The following is a 21,336-nucleotide window of genomic DNA, read 5'->3' on the forward strand; positions in this document are numbered from 1 at the left end:
TACTACACGGTCTAGCTCCATCCTATCTTGCCGATTGTATTGTACCATATGTCCCGGCAAGAAATCTGCGTTCAAAGGACTCCGGCTTGTTAGTGATTCCCAAAGCCCAAAAAAAAGTCTGCGGGCTATAGAGCGTTTTCCGTTCGGGCTCCAGTACTCTGGAATGCCCTCCCGGTAACAGTTCGAGATGCCACCTCAGTAGAAGCATTTAAGTCTCACCTTAAAACTCATTTGTATAGTCTAGACTTTAAATAGACTCCCTTTTTAGACCAGTTGATCTGCCGTTTCTTTTCTTTTTCTTCTATGTCCCCCCCTCCCTTGTGGAGGGGGTCCGGTCCGATCCGGTGGCCATGTACTGCTCGCCTGTGTATCGGCTGGGGACATCTCTGCGCTGCTGATCAGCCTCCTCTTGGGATGGTTTCCTGCTGGCTCCGCTGTGAACGGGACTCTCGCTGCTGTGTTGGATCCGCTTTGGACTGGACTCTCGCGACTGTGTTGGATCCATTGTGGATTGAACTTTCACAGTATCATGTTAGACCCGCCCGACATCCATCGCTTTCCTCCTCTCCAAGGTTCTCATAGTCATCATTGTCACCGACGTCCCACTGGGTGTGAGTTTTCCTTGCCCTTATGTGGGCCTACCGAGGATGTGGTAGTGGTTTGTGCAGCCCTTTGAGACACTAGTGATTTAGGGCTATATAAGTAAACATTGATTGATTGATTGACATGGCACAGAGATGTATGGATAACCTGCAGATGCATTTGCAACGATAGTCAACAAAATCAAAGAGGTGAGTTTTGTTGATTTTGACTGCCAGCTAATCGATGCTAACATGCTACGCTAATCGACGCTAACATGCTATTTAACGGCGGTGCTAAAGCAGACATGGCTGCAGATGCATTTGCAACTATGTTACGTTTCCTTCCACCCACATTTAATGCGAAACAAACACTTACCAATCGACGGATTTAAGTTGCTCCAGTGTCAAAAGATGCGAAAGTCCTGATCGTTTGGTCCGCACATTTTACCGGCGATGCTAACGCAGCTATTCGGCCATGCTATGGCTATGAATAGCGTCAATAGCTTCAGTTTCTTCTTCAATACTTTCATACTCCAACCATCCGTTTCAATACATGCGTAATCTGTTGAATCGCTTACGTGGCTGAAGTCCGAGTTTGAATCCGAGCTAATGTCGCTATATCTTGCTGTGGTATTCCCATTGTTTGTTTACATTGGCAGCACTGTGTGACATCACAGGGAAATGGATAGTGGTTTCGAAGATAGCGAAAATAAGGCACTTTAAAGCTTTATTTAGGGATATTCCCGGACTGGTAAAATTTAGAAAAAAACTTTAAAAAATACAACCGGCCACTGGGAACTGATTTTTATTGTTTTTAACCCTTTTGAAATTGTGATAATGTTCCCCTTTAAGCTAAATATATGTTTTTTGTCGTAAAGGGAAATACGTTGAGGTGTCATTCGTTAATGATGGATTATAATTGGTAAAAACACCTTGGATTAAGTTTCAACAGATAACTTTCCTCCAGAAAGTCTTATATTTGTCCGTGTGATGTCAGATGAAACTAAAAAAATCGAGCCGTTTGGCCACAACACCCAGCAATATGTTTGAAGGAGAAAAGGTGAGGCCTTTAATCCCAGGAATACCACACCTACCGTCAAGCATGGTGGTGGTAATTGGTTTTACCCTTTAAATTCTTTTTTAATCATATTTATTTTATATTGGTTTTATATGTATTTATGTTTTATTTTGCCCCCCGTGACCCTAACAGGGAATAAGCGGTAGAAAATGGATGGATATGTTTTATTTTTTGTTTTTATTCAGTCATTGGTGGAGCTCAGGATAGTATTTGAATATCCATCCATCCATTTTCTACCGCTTATTCCCTTTTGGGGTCACGGGGGCGCTGGCGCCTATCTCAGCTACAATCGGGCGGAAGGCGGGGTACACCCTGGACAAGTCGCCACCCCATCGCAGAGTATTTGAATATTGTTTGACATATTGTTTTGCAGCACTTTGGAAACATTTTGTTGTTCAAATCTGCCGTATAAACAAAGTGGATTGGGGATTGGATTGGTAGTATTATCATCAATGAGTTGAGTTTTTCCTTGCCCTGATGTGTGGGATCTGAGCCCAGGATGTCGTTGTGGCTTTGAGACACTTGGTGATTTCGGGCTATATAAGTCAACATTGATAAGAGTGAAATCCCTTAATTCCTTGCAATAGGTCATGAGAAATGTAGCTCTTAAACTATTCGACAATTTGCTCACACATTTGTTCACAAAGCGGTGACCCTCGCCCTGTCCTTGTTTGTGACCGGCAACTGCTTTTATACCCAATCACGGCACCCGCCTGTTCCCGACTAGCCCGTTCACCTGTGGTATGTTCATAAAAATGCGTTTGACGAGCACTCCTCAACTTTCTCTGTCTTTTTTGCCACTTGTGCCAGCTTTTTTTACACTTGTTGCAGCCATTCAATTCCAAACCAGCTAATGTTTGCAAAAAATAACAAAGCTTTAAAGGCCTACTGAGCGCAGTCTGATAGTTTATATACCAATGATAAAATATTAACATTGCAACACATGCCAATACGGCCGGTTTAGTTTACTAAATTGCAATTTTTAAATTTCGCGCGGAAGTATCCTACTAAAACGTTGCGGTATGATGACGTGTGCGCGATTGTAGAGCACATTTTGATCCACCACCGTTCACAGCTATAAGTCGTCTGTTTTCATCGCATAATTCCACACTATTATGGACTTTGCTGAATCTTTTGCAATTTGTTCAATGAATAATAGAGACGTCAAAGAAGAAAGCTGTAGGTGGGAAGCGGTGTATTGCGGCCGCCTTTAGCAACGCAAACACAGCCGGTGTTTCATTGTTTACATTCCCGAAAGATGACGGTGAAGCTTTACTATGGAACAGAGCGGTCAAGCGAACACGGTTGGATTGGACCACACACACAAAGTACAGTGTTTTATGCAGCGATCATTTCCAAAGATCGTGTTTCGAAGAGGGTCCCTTGCGAAGGGCAGAGATGGGCATCGCTACCACACGTCGACTGGTGCTGAAGAAAGGTGTGGGGCCGACCTTCAGGTTGTACAGGTACCACCATATAATCTCACTAAAACACTAGTAGCACAATAAGCAGATAAGGGATTTTCCATTTTGATCCAGCACCGATCCCAGCTATAAGTCGTCTGCTTTAGTCGCATAATTAAACTGTATTCTGGACATCTGTGTTGCTGAATCTTTGGTAATTTCTTCAATGAATAATGGAGACGTCAAAGAAGAAAGCTGTAGGTGGGAAGCGGTGTATTGCGGCCGCCTTTAGCAACACAAACACAGCCGGTGTTTCCTTGTTTACATTCCCGAAGGTGAAGCTTTACTATGGAACAGAGCGGTCAAGCGAACATGGTTCCCAACCACAAGTCAACCGGCAGGTTTCCGTGAGAAAATGGTGGTAATAAGCCGGCTCTTACCGTAGACATGAGCGGAGAGCTTGCGTCTTTCCTCCTGCAGCTGCGGACTCTCTTGCTTCCTCCCACCGGCCGCCCCCGACCGTCGGATGCTTACACCATGGAGGAGGGGGGGGGGGAGGGATCTCAGCCCAGCTGCCTTGCCTCGTCGAGACACGTGGCTTCCTTCAAAGACACTGATGGTCACTACGCCCGTGGCCACACCCCTCCGACTTTCAGATACGACCATATAATCTCACTAAAATAGTAGTACCACAATAAGCAGATAAGGGATTTTCCAGAAGTATCCTAGTAAATTTGTCTAATAACATCTGAATCGCTTCCACTGTATAGTCCTTCACTCTCACTTTCCTCATCCACGAATCTTTCATCCTCGCTCAAATTAATGGGGAAATCGTCGCTTTCTCGGACCGAATCGCTCTTGCTGCTGGTGGCCATGATTGTAAACAATGTTAAGATGTGAGGAGCTCCACAACCCGTGATGTCACACGCACACATCGTCTGCTACTTCCGGTACAGGCAAGGCTTTTTTATCAGTGACCAAAAGTTGCTAACTTTATCGTGGATGTTCTCTACTAAATCCTTTCAGCAAAAATATGGCGAAATGATCAAGTATGACACATAGAATGGAGCTGCTATCCCCGTTTAAATAATAACGGTGGGTAGTAACGCGCTACATTTACTACGTTACATCTACTTGAGTAACTTTTGGGATAAATTGCACTTCTAAGAGTAGTTTTTATGCATCATACTTTTACTTGTACTTGAGTATATTTATAGAGAAGAAACGCTACTTTTACTCCGCTCCATTTATCTGCAATCAGGTCGCTACTTTTTTTTTTTTTTATCGATCTGTTAATGTTTGTTTTGGTTTATGACAAGGCTTCAAAGTAGGATCTGCGCATGCCTGCGTTTCACCAATCAAATGCAGGCACTGGTGACGTTGGACCAATCAAACAGAGCCAGGTGGTCACGTGACCGTCAGACGTAGAACCCGACATGTTTTAAAACTTATTGGGGTGTTACCATTTAGTGATCAAATGTACGGAATATGTACTGTACTGTGCATTCTACTAATAAAAGTTTTAATCAATCAATTAAAAGTGTAAAGGACAAAAGACACTTTTTATTTCAACCGTACTTCCCGTCAAAAGCCTAAAGACCGATCGCACAGTTCCTGTCTTCACAATAAAAGCGCCGCTCCATCGCGCCTGCGCCAACAAAATAAGAGTCTCCGAAAGCCATCACAAACAAGCTAGCAAGCTACGGAATTTGCCGCCAAAGTATTTCTTGTAAAGTGTATAAAAACGAATATGGAAGCTGGACAAACAAAATGCCAAAAACCAACGACTTTCATGTGGTATTAGACAGGAAGGAGGAACTTTTTTTCTCCTCCATTTGAAAACCGGGACATTACCAGCACTACACTGTCTGATTCCATTTAATGCAAGTCATCAGAATCAGGTAATACACCAACTTATATTCTTGTTTTCATGAAAGGTAGGAATCTATATCTCTCGCTGCTGTGTTGGATGCGCTTTGGACCGGACTCTTGCGACTGTGTTGGATCCATTATGGATTGAACTTTCACAGAATCATGTTAGACCCGCTCGACATCCATTGCTTTCCTCCTCTCCAAGGTTCTCATAGTCATCATTGTTACCGACGTCCCACTGGGTGTGAGTTTTCCTTGCCCTTATGTGGGCCTACCGAGGATGTCGTAGTGGTTTGTGTTGTGGTTTGTGCAGCCCATTGAGACACTAGTGATTTAGGGCTATATAAGTAAACATTGATTGATTGATTTATTGATATTATGTTAGAGCACTATGGACTGGACTCACACTATTATGTTAGATCCACTATGGACTGGACTCTCACACTATTATGTTAGATCCACTATGGACTGGACCCACACTATTATGTTAGATCCACTATGGACTGGACTCTCACTATTATGTTAGATCCACTATGGACTGGACTCTCACACTATTATGTTAGATCCACTATGGACTGGACTCTCACTATTATGTTAGATCCACTATGGACTGGACCCACACTATTATGTTAGCTCCACTATGGACTTGACTCACACTATTATGTTAGACCCACTATGGACTGGACTCTCTCACTATTATGTTAAATCCACTATGGACTGGATTCTCACTATTATGTTAGATCCACTATGGACTGGACTCTCACTATTATGTTAGATCCACTATGGACTGGACTCTCACTATTATGTTAGATCCACTATGGACTGGACTCTCACTATTATGTTAGATCCACTATGGACTTGACTCACACTATTATGTTAAATCCACTATGGACTTGACTCACACTATTATGTTAGATCCACTATGGACTGGACTCACACTATTATGTTAGAGCCACTATGGACTGGACCCACACTATTATGTTAGATCCACTATGGACTGGACTCACACTATTATGTTAGATCCACTATGGACTGGACCCACACTATTATGTTAGATCCACTATGGACTGGACTCTCACTATTATGTTAGATCCACTATGGACTTGACTCCCACTATTATGTTAGATCCACTATGGACTTGACTCTCACTATTATGTTAGATCCAGTATGGACTGGACTCACACTATTATGTTAGATCCACTATGGACTTGACTCCCACTATTATGTTAGATCCACTATGGACTTGACTCTCACTATTATGTTAGATCCAGTATGGACTTGACTCACACTATTATGTTAGATCCACTATGGACTTGACTCTCACTATTATGCAATATCCACTATGGACTGGACTCACACTATTATGTTAGATCCACTATGGACTTGACTCTCACTATTATGTTAGATCCACTATGGACTGGACTCACACTATTATGTTAGATCCACTATGGACTTGACTCTCACTATTATGTTAGATCCAGTATGGACTGGACTCACACTATTATGTTAGATCCACTATGGACTTGACTCACACTATTATGTTAGATCCACTATGGACTTGACTCTCACTATTATGCAATATCCACTATGGACTGGACTCTCACTATTATGTTAGATCCACTATGGACTTGACTCACACTATTATGTTAGATCCACTATGGACTGGACTCTCACAATATTATGTTAGATCCACTATGGACTGGACTCTCACTATTATGTTAGATCCACTATGGACTGGACCCACACTATTATGTTAGATCCACTATGGACTGGACTCACACTATTATGTTAGATCCACTATGGACTGGACTCTCACACTATTATGTTAGATCCACTATGGACTTGACTCACACTATTATGTTAGATCCACTATGGACTGGACTCTCACACTATTATGTTAGATCCACTATGGACTGGACTCTCACTATTATGTTAGATCCACTATGGACTGGACTCTCACTATTACGTTAGATCCACTATGGACTTGACTCACACTATTATGTTAGATCCACTATGGACTGGACTCTCACTATTACGTTAGATCCACTATGGACTTGACTCACCCTATTATGTTAGATCCACTATGGACTGGACTCTCACACTATTATGTTAGATCCACTATGGACTGGACTCTCACTATTATGTTAGATCCACTATGGACGTCATCAAACTTCCGGTTCCGGGTTCCGGGTCAACGTGAATGACTGCTCGCTGACTGCTCTTGTTGCAAAAAAGCTAAGTATCGTTCTATCTGTGTGATTTTAACTGTTTTGCAGCTTTATTTACAACTTATCGAACATATTTAATAGTTCAATTTAACTTGCAAATCACCCGATCTCTGTCTCACCACTCCGCCCTCAGCTAGCTAGCTGCTAAGCTAACGAGGCTAGCGGAGAAAGGCAGCGCCGGTCTGAAGGAAGCTTCTCCCCAGCCACCGTGACCACCACTTCCCGAAGACAGCTGGCACTCCACTCGGCGACGGAAAGTTTCTGTGAGTATGGCTTCCTGCGCTTCGTGCACTTTACTCATGGATAGGTTGGCTTTGCTAGAGAGCCGTGTCCGCCAGTTAGAGCAGTGTAATTTCGTAACTTTAGATGTTGCGGACACATCTGCTAGCGTTAGCTGTAGCGAGCTAACTAGCCCAGCTTGTAGCAGCCCTAATCGGCCTACAAGCTACGGTGTACCGGTTGAGACGCATAATAGATTTAGCCCTTTAGCTAGTCCTACACCCCAGTCTACCGGGCACCACACTTTAGTTATAGGGGACTCCATCACCCGAAACATAAAGCTTAGCAAACCAGCCACAATTAAGTGTATTCCCGGGGGCAGAGCACCTGACATTGAAGCTAATCTTAGGGAGCTAACTCGCAACAGGTCTAGTAAACACGTACGGCAGGCTAACCGCACCACTAGTTATGCGAATATAGTAATACACGTTGGCTCCAATGACGTTAGGATGAGACAATCAGAGATTACAAAGAGAAACATAGCCAGGGCTTGTAATCTCGCCAGAAAGATGTCCAGGCATCGAGTAATTGTCTCTGGCCCCCTGCCTGGGAGAGGCAATGATGAGAGATATAGCAGATTAGTCTCTCTTAACAGGTGGCTGGATAGCTTCTGCAGACAACAGGGATTTACGTTTATTGATAATTGGCCCTCTTTCTGGGGCAAACCTGGCTTGCTGAGGAGAGACGGCCTTCACCCTAACCAGGAAGGCGCTATCCTCTTGTCTCGGAACATAGACTTCGCATTGAGCCACATTTGACTAACTGCACTAGAGCAAGCCCGGTCACAGGCAATTACAGAGCCTGCTAGCCTGGGTATGGAGTCAGTTAAGTTAGAACTAGCCAGCGCCAGGCTGGATGATCCCTGTACACATAGCAATTTTCGTAGAATAATACACAACTCACAAAATGTTTTTTCTACTGTATCTATGACTTCGTCAGAGTTAGACATGCGTTCTACTGAGGTGGCAAATTATGATGCGTTCAGTTTATCGCAGCGCCAAGTAGACAATCTGAAAATTCCCGTCATATCAATTCCTAGATATGGTCGTAATTATTTTAAGTACACTGCGCATAATAAACGCAACATTATTAATATTGCTACTACGGATAATTTTATCAACAACTCCTTAAAACAGCCCACTACCTATAATATGGGCTTTCTAAACATCAGATCTTTGTCTCCCAAAACGTTATTAGTCAATGAGGTCATTAGAGACAACAACCTTAACGTCATCGGTCTTAGCGAAACCTGGCTCAAACCAGACGACTTTTTTGCGATAAATGAGGCATCCCCTCCTAACTATACGAATGCGCATATTGCCCGTCACCTCAAAAAGGGAGGGGGTGTCGCACTAATATACAACGAAAACTTTAACTTTAGTCCTAACTTAAATAATAAATATAAATCGTTTGAGGTGCTTTCTATGAAGTCTGCCACACCTCTGCCTCTGTGCCTGGCCGTTATCTACCGCCCCCCAGGGCCCTATTCGGACTTTATTAATGAATTCTCAGAGTTTGTTGCTGATCTAGTGACGCACGCCGATAATATAATTATAATGGGGGACTTTAATATCCATATGAATACCCCATTGGACCCACCGTGCGTGGCGCTCCAGACTATAATTGATAGCTGTGGTCTTACACAAATAATAAATGAACCGACGCATTGCAGCGGTAATACGATAGACCTAGTGCTTGTCAGAGGTATCACCGTCTCCAAAGTTATGATACTCCCGTATACTAAAGTAATGTCCGATCATTACCTTATAAAATTCGAAGTTCAGACTCATGTTCGGCAAGCTAATAATAATAATAACTGCTATAGCAGCCGCAACATTAATGCTGCCACAACGACGACTCTTGCGGACCTACTGCCCTCGGTAATGGCACCGTTCCCAAAGTATGTGGGGTCTATTGATAACCTCACTAACAACTTTAACAACGCACTGCGCGAAACCATTGATAGTATAGCACCGCTGAAGTTAAAAAAGGCTCCAAAAAGGCGTACGCCATGGTTTACTGAAGAAACTAGAGCTCAGAAATTATTATGTAGAAAGCTGGAACGCAAATGGCGCACGACTAAACTTGAGGTGCACCATCAAGCATGGAGTGATAGTTTAATAACTTATAAACGCATGCTTACCTTAGCTAAAACTAATTATTACTCAAATCTCATCCGCATTAATAAAAACGATCCAAAATTTTTGTTTAGTACAGTAGCATCGCTAACCCAACAAGGGACTCCTTCCAGTAGCTCCACCCATTCGGCAGATGACTTTATGAAGTTCTTTAATAAGAAAATTGAACTTATTAGAAAGGAGATTAAAGACAATGCGTCCCAGCTACAACGGGGTTATAGTAACACAGATACGATTGTATATACAGCGGATACTGCAAATATCCAAAATAGTTTCTCTCGTTTTGATGAAATAACATTAGAAGGATTGTTACAACGTGTAAATGGAATAAAACAAACAACATGTTTACTTGACCCACTTCCTGGGAAACTTATCAAGGAGCTTTTTGTATTATTAGGTCCATCAGTGCTAAATATTATAAACTTATCACTTTCCTCGGGCACTGTTCCCGTTGCATTCAAAAAAGCGGTTATTCATCCTCTCCTTAAAAGACCTAACCTCGATCCAGACCTCATGGTAAACTACCGACCGGTGTCTCACCTTCCCTTTATTTCGAAAATCCTCGAAAAAATTGTTGCAGAGCAGCTAAATGAGCACTTAGCGTTTAACAATCTATGTGAAACCTTTCAATCCGGTTTCAGGGCAAATCACTCGACTGAGACAGCCCTCGCAAAACTGACTAATGATCTATTGCTAACGATGGACTCTGATGCGTCATCTATGTTGCTGCTCCTCGATCTTAGCGCTGCTTTCGATACCGTCGATCATAATATTTTATTAGAGCGTATCAAAATACGAATTGGTATTTCAGACTCAGCCCTGTCATGGTTTAACTCTTATCTTACTGATAGGATGCAGTGCGTCTCCTATAACAGTGTGACCTCGGACTATGTTAAGGTAACATGTGGAGTTCCCCAGGGTTCGGTCCTTGGCCCTGTACTCTTCAGCATCTACATGCTGCCGCTAGGTGACGTCATACGCAAATACGGTATTAGCTTTCACTGTTATGCTGATGACACCCAACTTTACATGCCCCTAAAGCTGACCAACACGCCGGACTGTAGTCAGTTGGAAGCGTGTCTTAATGAAATTAAACAATGGATGTCCGCTAACTTTTTGCAACTTAATGCCAAAAAAACGGAAATGCTGATTATCGGTCCTGCTAGACACCGACCTCTATTTAATAATACAACTTTAACATTTGACAACCAAATAATAAAACAAGGTGACTCTGTAAAAAATCTGGGTATTATCTTCGACCCAACTCTCTCCTTTGAGTCACACATTAAAAGCGTTACTAAAACGGCCTTCTTTCATCTCCGTAATATCGCTAAAATTCGCTCCATTTTGTCCACTAAAGACGCCGAGATCATTATCCATGCGTTTGTTACGTCTCGTCTCGATTACTGTAACGTATTATTTTCGGGTCTCCCAATGTCTAGCATTAAAAGATTACAGTTGGTACAAAATGCGGCTGCTAGACTTTTGACAAGAACAAGAAAGTTTGATCATATTACGCCTGTACTGGCTCACCTGCACTGGCTTCCTGTGCACTTAAGATGTGACTTTAAGGTTTTACTACTTACGTATAAAATACTACACGGTCTAGCTCCAGCCTATCTTGCCGATTGTATTGTACCGTATGTCCCGGCAAGAAATCTGCGTTCAAAAGACTCCGGCTTATTAGTGATTCCTAGAGCTCAAAAAAAGTCTGCGGGCTATAGAGCGTTTTCCGTTCGGGCTCCAGTACTCTGGAATGCCCTCCCGGTAACAGTTCGAGATGCTACCTCAGTAGAAGCATTTAAGTCTCATCTTAAAACTCATCTGTATACTCTAGCCTTTAAATAGACCTCCTTTTTAGACCAGTTGATCTGCCGCTTCTTTTCTTTCTCCTATGTCCCCCCCTCCCTTGTGGAGGGGGTCCGGTCCGATGACCATGGATGAAGTACTGGCTGTCCAGAGTCGAGACCCAGGATGGACCGCTCGTCGGGACCCAGGATGGACCGCTCGCCTGTATCGGTTGGGGACATCTCTACGCTGCTGATCCGCTCGAGATGGTTTCCTGTGGACGGGACTCTCGCTGCTGTCTTGGAGCCACTGTGGATTGAACTTTCGCAGTATCATGTTGGACCCGCTCGACATCCATTGCTTTCGGTCCCCTAGAGGGGGGGGGTTGCCCACATCTGAGGTCCTCTCCAAGGTTTCTCATAGTCAGCATTGTCGCTGGCGTCCCACTGAATGTGAATTCTCCCTGCCCACTGGGTGTGAGTTTTCCTTGCCCTTTTGTGGGTTCTTCCGAGGATGTTGTAGTCGTAATGATTTGTGCAGTCCTTTGAGACATTTGTGATTTGGGGCTATATAAATAAACATTGATTGATTGATTGATTGATGGACCGGACTCTCACTATTATGTTAGATCCACTATGGACTGGACTCTCACACTATTATGTTAGATCAACTATGGACTGGACTCTCACTATTATGTTAGATCCACTATGGACTTGACTCCCACTATTATGTTAGATCCACTATGGACTTGACTCTCACTATTATGTTAGATCCACTATGGACTGGACTCACACTATTATGTTAGATCCACTATGGACTTGACTCTCACTATTATGTTAGATCCACTATGGACTGGACTCACACTATTATGTTAGATCCACTATGGACTTGACTCACACTATTATGTTAGATCCACTATGGACTGGACTCACACTATTATGTTAGATCCACTATGGACTGGACTCTCACAATATTATGTTAGATCCACTATGGACTGGACTCTCACACTATTATGTTGGATCCACTATGGACTGGACCCACACTATTATGTTAGATCCACTATGGACTGGACTCTCACTATTATGTTAGATCCACAATGGACTTGACTCTCACTATTATGTTAGATCCACTATGGACTGGACTCTCACAATATTATGTTAGATCCACTATGGACTGGACTCTCACACTATTATGTTGGATCCACTATGGACTGGACTCTCACTATTATGTTAGATCCACTATGGACTTGACTCACACTATTATGTGAGGTCCACTATGGACTTGACTCACACTATTATGTTAGGTCCACTATGGACTAGACTCTCACACTATTATGTTAGACCCACTATGGACTGGACTCTCTCACTATTATGTTAAATCCACTATGGACTGGATTCTCACTATTATGTTAGATCCACTATGGACTGGACTCTCACTATTATGTTAGATCCACTATGGACTGGACTCTCACTATTATGTTAGATCCACTATGGACTGGACTCTCACTATTATGTTAGATCCACTATGGACTTGACTCACACTATTATGTTAAATCCACTATGGACTTGACTCACACTATTATGTTAGATCCACTATGGACTGGACTCACACTATTATGTTAGAGCCACTATGGACTGGACCCACACTATTATGTTAGATCCACTATGGACTGGACTCACACTATTATGTTAGATCCACTATGGACTGGACCCACACTATTATGTTAGATCCACTATGGACTGGACTCTCACTATTATGTTAGATCCACTATGGACTTGACTCCCACTATTATGTTAGATCCACTATGGACTTGACTCTCACTATTATGTTAGATCCAGTATGGACTGGACTCACACTATTATGTTAGATCCACTATGGACTTGACTCCCACTATTATGTTAGATCCACTATGGACTTGACTCTCACTATTATGTTAGATCCAGTATGGACTTGACTCACACTATTATGTTAGATCCACTATGGACTTGACTCTCACTATTATGCAATATCCACTATGGACTGGACTCACACTATTATGTTAGATCCACTATGGACTTGACTCTCACTATTATGTTAGATCCACTATGGACTGGACTCACACTATTATGTTAGATCCACTATGGACTTGACTCTCACTATTATGTTAGATCCAGTATGGACTGGACTCACACTATTATGTTAGATCCACTATGGACTTGACTCACACTATTATGTTAGATCCACTATGGACTTGACTCTCACTATTATGCAATATCCACTATGGACTGGACTCTCACTATTATGTTAGATCCACTATGGACTTGACTCACACTATTATGTTAGATCCACTATGGACTGGACTCTCACAATATTATGTTAGATCCACTATGGACTGGACTCTCACTATTATGTTAGATCCACTATGGACTGGACCCACACTATTATGTTAGATCCACTATGGACTGGACTCACACTATTATGTTAGATCCACTATGGACTGGACTCTCACACTATTATGTTAGATCCACTATGGACTTGACTCACACTATTATGTTAGATCCACTATGGACTGGACTCTCACACTATTATGTTAGATCCACTATGGACTGGACTCTCACTATTATGTTAGATCCACTATGGACTGGACTCTCACTATTACGTTAGATCCACTATGGACTTGACTCACACTATTATGTTAGATCCACTATGGACTGGACTCTCACTATTACGTTAGATCCACTATGGACTTGACTCACCCTATTATGTTAGATCCACTATGGACTGGACTCTCACACTATTATGTTAGATCCACTATGGACTGGACTCTCACTATTATGTTAGATCCACTATGGACCGGACTCTCACTATTATGTTAGATCCACTATGGACTGGACTCTCACACTATTATGTTAGATCAACTATGGACTGGACTCTCACTATTATGTTAGATCCACTATGGACTTGACTCCCACTATTATGTTAGATCCACTATGGACTTGACTCTCACTATTATGTTAGATCCACTATGGACTGGACTCACACTATTATGTTAGATCCACTATGGACTTGACTCTCACTATTATGTTAGATCCACTATGGACTGGACTCACACTATTATGTTAGATCCACTATGGACTTGACTCACACTATTATGTTAGATCCACTATGGACTGGACTCACACTATTATGTTAGATCCACTATGGACTGGACTCTCACAATATTATGTTAGATCCACTATGGACTGGACTCTCACACTATTATGTTGGATCCACTATGGACTGGACCCACACTATTATGTTAGATCCACTATGGACTGGACTCTCACTATTATGTTAGATCCACAATGGACTTGACTCTCACTATTATGTTAGATCCACTATGGACTGGACTCTCACAATATTATGTTAGATCCACTATGGACTGGACTCTCACACTATTATGTTGGATCCACTATGGACTGGACTCTCACTATTATGTTAGATCCACTATGGACTTGACTCACACTATTATGTGAGGTCCACTATGGACTTGACTCACACTATTATGTTAGGTCCACTATGGACTAGACTCTCACACTATTATGTTAGATCCACTATGGACTGGACTCTCACTATTATGTTAGATCCACTATGGACTTGACTCACACTATTATGTTAGATCCACTATGGACTGGACTCTCACACTATTATGTTAGATCCACTATGGACTGGACTCTCACTATTATGTTAGATCCACTATGGACAAGACTCACACTATTATGTTAGATCCACTATGGACTTCACCCACACTATTATGTTAGATCAACTATGGACTGGACTCTCACTATTATGTTAGATCCACTATGGACTTGACTACCACTATTATGTTAGATCCACTATGGACTGGACTCTCACACTATTATGTTAGATCCACTATGGACTGGACTCTCACTATTATGTTAGATCCACTATGGACTTGACTCCCACTATTATGTTAGATCCACTATGGACTTCACCCACACTATTATGTTAGATCAACTATGGACTTGACTCACACTATTATGTTAGATCCACTATGGACTGGACTCTCACTATTATATTAGGTCCACTATGGACTGGACTCTCACACTATTATGCTAGATCGATTCAACGTCCATTGCATCGGTCGCCCTGGGGTGGGGGTCCCACGTCTGCGGTCCTCTCCAAGGTTTCTCATTGTCCCATTGGGTTGAGTTTTTCCTTGCCCTGATGTGGGATTTGAACAGAGGATGTCGTCGTGGCTTGTGCAGCCCTTTGAGACACTTGTGATTTAGGGCTATATAAATAAACATTGATTGATATGTTAAACATGCATGTATATTCATTAAAACACCTTTAACATAAATAAATAAATATAAATTATATACTGTATATATAAAGGTATGTATATATATGTATATATGTATATGTATATATGAGGTAGATCACCTCGACTTGGTCATTTATTAAGTAATTGATTAATGTTGAAAAACTTATTGGGGTGTTACCATTTAGTGGTCAATAGTACAGAATATGTACTGTACTACAATCTACTAATACAAGTTTCAATCAATCGATCGATCAATAAATGCTTACTGAGCCTATGATGCTGTTAAGTTATTGCGGCTCAATTTGCCTTAATTTTATTTTTTATTTTAATGTATTATTATTTAATATATATTATTGTTTTAGTTGCTTAAGAGATATTCCTGGCTCTGAATTTGTTCATTGCTATTTTTATGTTTTTTGTGCATTGCTTGTTGCCGTCATCATTAAACGAACAGGTTACTCATCAGTACTTGAGTAGTTTTTTCACGACATACTTTTTACTTTTACTCAAGTAAATATTTGGGTGACTACTCCTTACTTTTACTCGAGTAATAAATCCCTAAAGTAACAGTACTCTTACTTGAGTACAATTTCCGGCTTCTCTACCCACCTCTGCTTTTCAGTAGGCCTTTAAGTATCTTGCCTTTGCAGTCTATTCAATTGAACATAAGTTGAAACGGATTTGCAAATCATAGTATTTTGTTTTTTTTTACAATTTACACAAGATGCCAACTTCATTGGTTTTGGGTTTTGTATTCGAACCATTCTGTAGAATTGATTGGAAACTCAAGACAGCCATGACATTATGTCCTTGACAAGTGTACCGTAGACTTTTGACCCAGACTGAATCTATGTAGAACATGGGTGTCAAACTCTGGCCCTCGAGACAATATTAAATTAACATTAGAGCTGGCCCGTGCATTCACCGCTAATTCTAATACTTGCCAACCCTCACGATTTTCCCAGGAGACTCCCGAATTTCAGTGCCCCCCTCGAAAATCTACCGGGGCAACCGAATTTCTCCTGATTTCCACCCGGACAACAATATCGGCGGCGTGCTTTAAAGGTACTGCTTTTAGCGTCCTCTACAACCTGTCCGCTTTTCCGCCACACAATCAGCGTGCCGGCCCAGTCACGTAATATATGCGGATTCTACACACACACACAAGTGAATGCAAGGCATACTTGGTCAACAGTCAGGTCACACTGAGGGTGGCCTTATAAACAACTTTAACACTGTTACAAGTATGCACCACGCTGTGAACCCCCACCAAACAAGAATGACAAACACATTTCGGTAGAACATCCGCACTGTAACACGACAGAACAAATACCCAGAACCCCTTGCAGCACTAACTCATCCGGGACACTACTATATACACCCTCTGCTACCAACAAACCTCGATTTTACATGTCACTTGTTCAATATTCAATGCAAAACTTGTTTGGGTCCGTATTTAAAGGTTAAGTTGTTCAACTTTGGCCCGGCGGCTTTGTTCAGTATTTGAGTTTGACACCCCTGATGTAGAATATGTGCTAAATGTGTGTTGGACAAGTATTGGCACGTTCAAAACGCTTTTCCGCCACACAATCAGCGTGCCGGCCCAGTCACGTAATATATGCGAATTCTACACACACACACACAAGTGAATGCAAGGCATACTTGGTCAACAGTCAGGTCACACTGAGGGTGGCCTTATAAACAACTTTAACACTGTTACAAGTATGCACCACGCTGTGAACCCCCACCAAACAAGAATGACAAACACATTTCGGGAGAACAGCCGCACTGTAACACGACAGAACAAATACCCAGAACCCCTTGCAGCACTAACTCATCCGGGACACTACTATATACACCCTCTGCTACCAACAAACCTCGATTTTACATGTCACTATAAAGTTATATAAGCTTTGCTCGTTCAATATTCAATGCAAAACTTGTTTGGGTCCGTATTTAAAGGTTAAGTTGTTCAACTTTGGCCCGGCGGCTTTGTTCAGTATTTGAGTTTGACACCCCTGATGTAGAATATGTGCTAAATGTGTGTTGGACAAGTATTGGCACGTTCAAAACGCTTTTCCGCCACACAATCAACGTGCCGGCCCAGTCACGTAATATATGCGGATTCTACACACACACACATAAGTGAATGCAAGGCATACTTGGTCAACAGTCAGGTCACACTGAGGGTGGCCTTATAAACAACTTTAACACTGTTACAAGTATGCACCACGCTGTGAACCCCCACCAAACAAGAATGACAAACACATTTCGGGAGAACATCCGCACTGTAACACGACAGAACAAATACCCAGAACCCCTTGCAGCACTAGCTCATCCGGGACACTACTATATACACCCTCTGCTACCAACAAACCTCGATTTTACATGTCACTTGTTCAATATTCAATGCAAAACTTGTTTGGGTCCGTATTTAAAGGTTGAGTTGTTCAACTTTTCAGTATTTGAGTTTGACACCCCTGATGTAGAATATGTGCTAAATGTGTGTTGGACAAGTATTGGCACGTTCAAAACGCTTTTCCGCCACACAATCAGCGTGCCGGCCCAGTCACGTAATATATGCGAATTCTACACACACACACAAGTGAATGCAAGGCATACTTGGTCAACAGTCAGGTCACACCGAGGGTGGCCTTATAAACAACTTTAACACTGTCAGAAATATGCACCACGCTGTGAACCCCCACCAAACAAGAATATCAAACACATTTCGGGAGAACATCCGCACTGTAACACGACAGAACAAATACCCAGAACCCCTTGCAGCACTAACTCATCCGGGACACTACTATATACACCCTCTGCTACCAACAAACCTCGATTTTACATGTCACTTGTTCAATATTCAATGCAAAACTTGTTTGGGTCCGTATTTAAAGGTTAAGTTGTTCAACTTTGGCCCGGCGGCTTTGTTCAGTATTTGAGTTTGACACCCCTGATGTAGAATATGTGCTAAATGTGTGTTGGACAAGTATTGGCACGTTCAAAACGCTTTTCCGCCACACAATCAGCGTGCCGGCCCACTCACGTAATATATGCGGATTCTACACACACACACAAGTGAAGGCAAGGCATACTTGGTCAACAGTCAGGTCACACTGAGGGTGGCCTTATAAACAACTTTAACACTGTTACAAGTATGCACCACACTGTGAACCCCCACCAAACAAGAATGACAAACACATTTCGGGAGAACATCCGCACTGTAACACGACAGAACAAATACCCAGAACCCCCTTGCAGCACTAACTCATCCGGGACACTACTATATACACCCTCTGCTACCAACAAACCTCGATTTTACATGTCACTTGTTCAATATTCAATGCAAAACTTGTTTGGGTCCGTATTTAAAGGTTAAGTTGTTCAACTTTGGCCCGCGGCTTTGTTCAGTATTTGAGTTTGACACCCCTGATGTAGAATATGTGCTAAATGTGTGTTGGACAAGTATTGGCACGTTCAAAACGCTTTTCCGCCACACAATCAACGTGCCGGCCCACTCACGTAATATATGCGGATTCTACACACACACACACACAAGTGAATGCAAGGCATACTTAGTCAACAGTCAGGTCACACTGAGGGTGGCCTTATAAACAACTTTAACACTGTTACAAGTATGCACCACACTGTGAACCCCCACCAAACAAGAATGACAAACACATTTCGGGAGAACATCCGCACTGTAACACAACAGAACAAATACCCAGAACCCCTTGCAGCACTAGCTCATCCGGGACACTACTATATACACCCTCTGCTACCAACAAACCTCGATTTTACATGTCACTTGTTCAATATTCAATGCAAAACTTGTTTGGGTCCGTATTTAAAGGTTGAGTTGTTCAACTTTGGCCCGGCGGCTTTGTTCAGTATTTGAGTTTGACACCCCTGATGTAGAATATGTGCTAAATGTGTGTTGGACAAGTATTGGCACGTTCAAAACGCTTTTCCGCCACACAATCAACGTGCCGGCGCACTCACGTAATATATGCGGATTCTACACACACACACACACAAGTGAATGCAAGGCATACTTAGTCAACAGTCAGGTCACACTGAGGGTGGCCTTATAAACAACTTTAACACTGTTACAAATATGCACCACACTGTGAACCCCCACCAAACAAGAATGACAAACACATTTCGGGAGAACAGCCGCACTGTAACACGACAGAACAAATACCCAGAACCCCTTGCAGCACTAACTCATCCGGGACACTACTATATACACCCTCTGCTACCAACAAACCTCGATTTTGCATGTCACTTGTTCAATATTCAATGCAAAACTTGTTTGGGTCCGTATTTAAAGGTTGAGTTGTTCAACTTTGGCCCGGCGGCTTTGTTCAGTATTTGAGTTTGACACCCCTGATGTAGAATATGTGCTAAATGTGTGTTGGACAAGTATTGGCACGTTCAAAACGCTTTTCCGCCACACAATCAACGTGCCGGCGCACTCACGTAATATATGCGGATTCTACACACACACACAAGTGAATGCAAGGCATACTTGGTCAACAGTCAGGTCACACCGAGGGTGGCCTTATAAACAACTTTAACACTGTCACAAATATGCACCACGCTGTGAACCCCCACCAAACAAGAATGACAAACACATTTCGGGAGAACATCCGCACTGTAACACGACAGAACAAATACCCAGAACCCTTTGCAGCACTAACTCATCCGGGACACTACTATATACACCCTCTGCTACCAACAAACCTCGATTTTACATGTCACTTGTTCAATATTCAATGCAAAACTTGTTTGGGTCCGTATTTAAAGGTTGAGTTGTTCAACTTTGGCCCGGCGGCTTTGTTCAGTATTTGAGTTTGACACCCCTGATGTAGAATATGTGCTAAATGTGTGTTGGACAAGTATTGGCACGTTCAAAACGCTTTTCCGCCACACAATCAACGTGCCGGCCCAGTCACGTAATATATGCGGATTCTACACACACACACACAAGTGAATGCAAGGCATACTTGGTCAACAGTCAGGTCACACTGAGGGTGGCCTTATAAACAACTTTAACACTGTTACAAGTATGCACCACACTGTGAACCCCCACCAAACAAGAATGACAAACACATTTCGGTAGAACATCCGCACTGTAACACGACAGAACAAATACCCAGAACCCCTTGCAGCACTAGCTCATCCGGGACACTACTATATACACCCTCTGCTACCAACAAACCTCGATTTTACATGTCACTTGTTCAATATTCAATGCAAAACTTGTTTGGGTCCGTATTTAAAGGTTAAGTTGTTCAACTTTGGCCCGGCGGCTTTGTTCAGTATTTGAGTTTGACACCCCTGATGTAGAATATGTGCTAAATGTGTGTTGGACAAGTATTGGCACGTTCAAAACGCTTTTCCGCCACACAATCAGCGTGCCGGCCCACTCACGTAATATATGCGGATTCTACACACACACACACAAGTGAATGCAAGGCATACTTAGTCAACAGTCAGGTCACACTGAGGGTGGCCTTATAAACAACTTTAACACTGTCACAAATATGCACCACGCTGTGAACCCTCACCAAACAAGAATGACAAGCACATTTCGGGAGAACATCCGCACTGTAACACGACAGAACAAATACCCAGAACACCTTGCAGCACTAACT

At 42.4% G+C, this 21,336-nt stretch overlaps 1 protein-coding gene across 8 annotated transcripts in view; it reads left to right on the forward strand.

The window, feature by feature from the left end:
• Nucleotides 1-21,336, forward strand: part of sox2 (SRY-box transcription factor 2) — a 271,083-nt gene that overhangs the window by 41,782 nt on the left and 207,965 nt on the right. The window contains exon 1 of one of the 8 annotated variants that reach the window (XM_061883851.1): nt 4,740-4,963. The exons of the other annotated variants lie outside the window; for them this stretch is intronic. The gene's annotated coding sequence lies outside the window, so the exon portion shown is untranslated. Of the gene's footprint in view, nt 1-4,739; nt 4,964-21,336 lie in introns of those variants that run through there. 8 annotated transcript variants of the gene reach the window in all.

The sequence above is a fragment of the Nerophis ophidion genome, linkage group LG22 (genome assembly GCF_033978795.1).
Source record: "Nerophis ophidion isolate RoL-2023_Sa linkage group LG22, RoL_Noph_v1.0, whole genome shotgun sequence".
Taxonomy (NCBI): domain Eukaryota; kingdom Metazoa; phylum Chordata; class Actinopteri; order Syngnathiformes; family Syngnathidae; genus Nerophis; species Nerophis ophidion.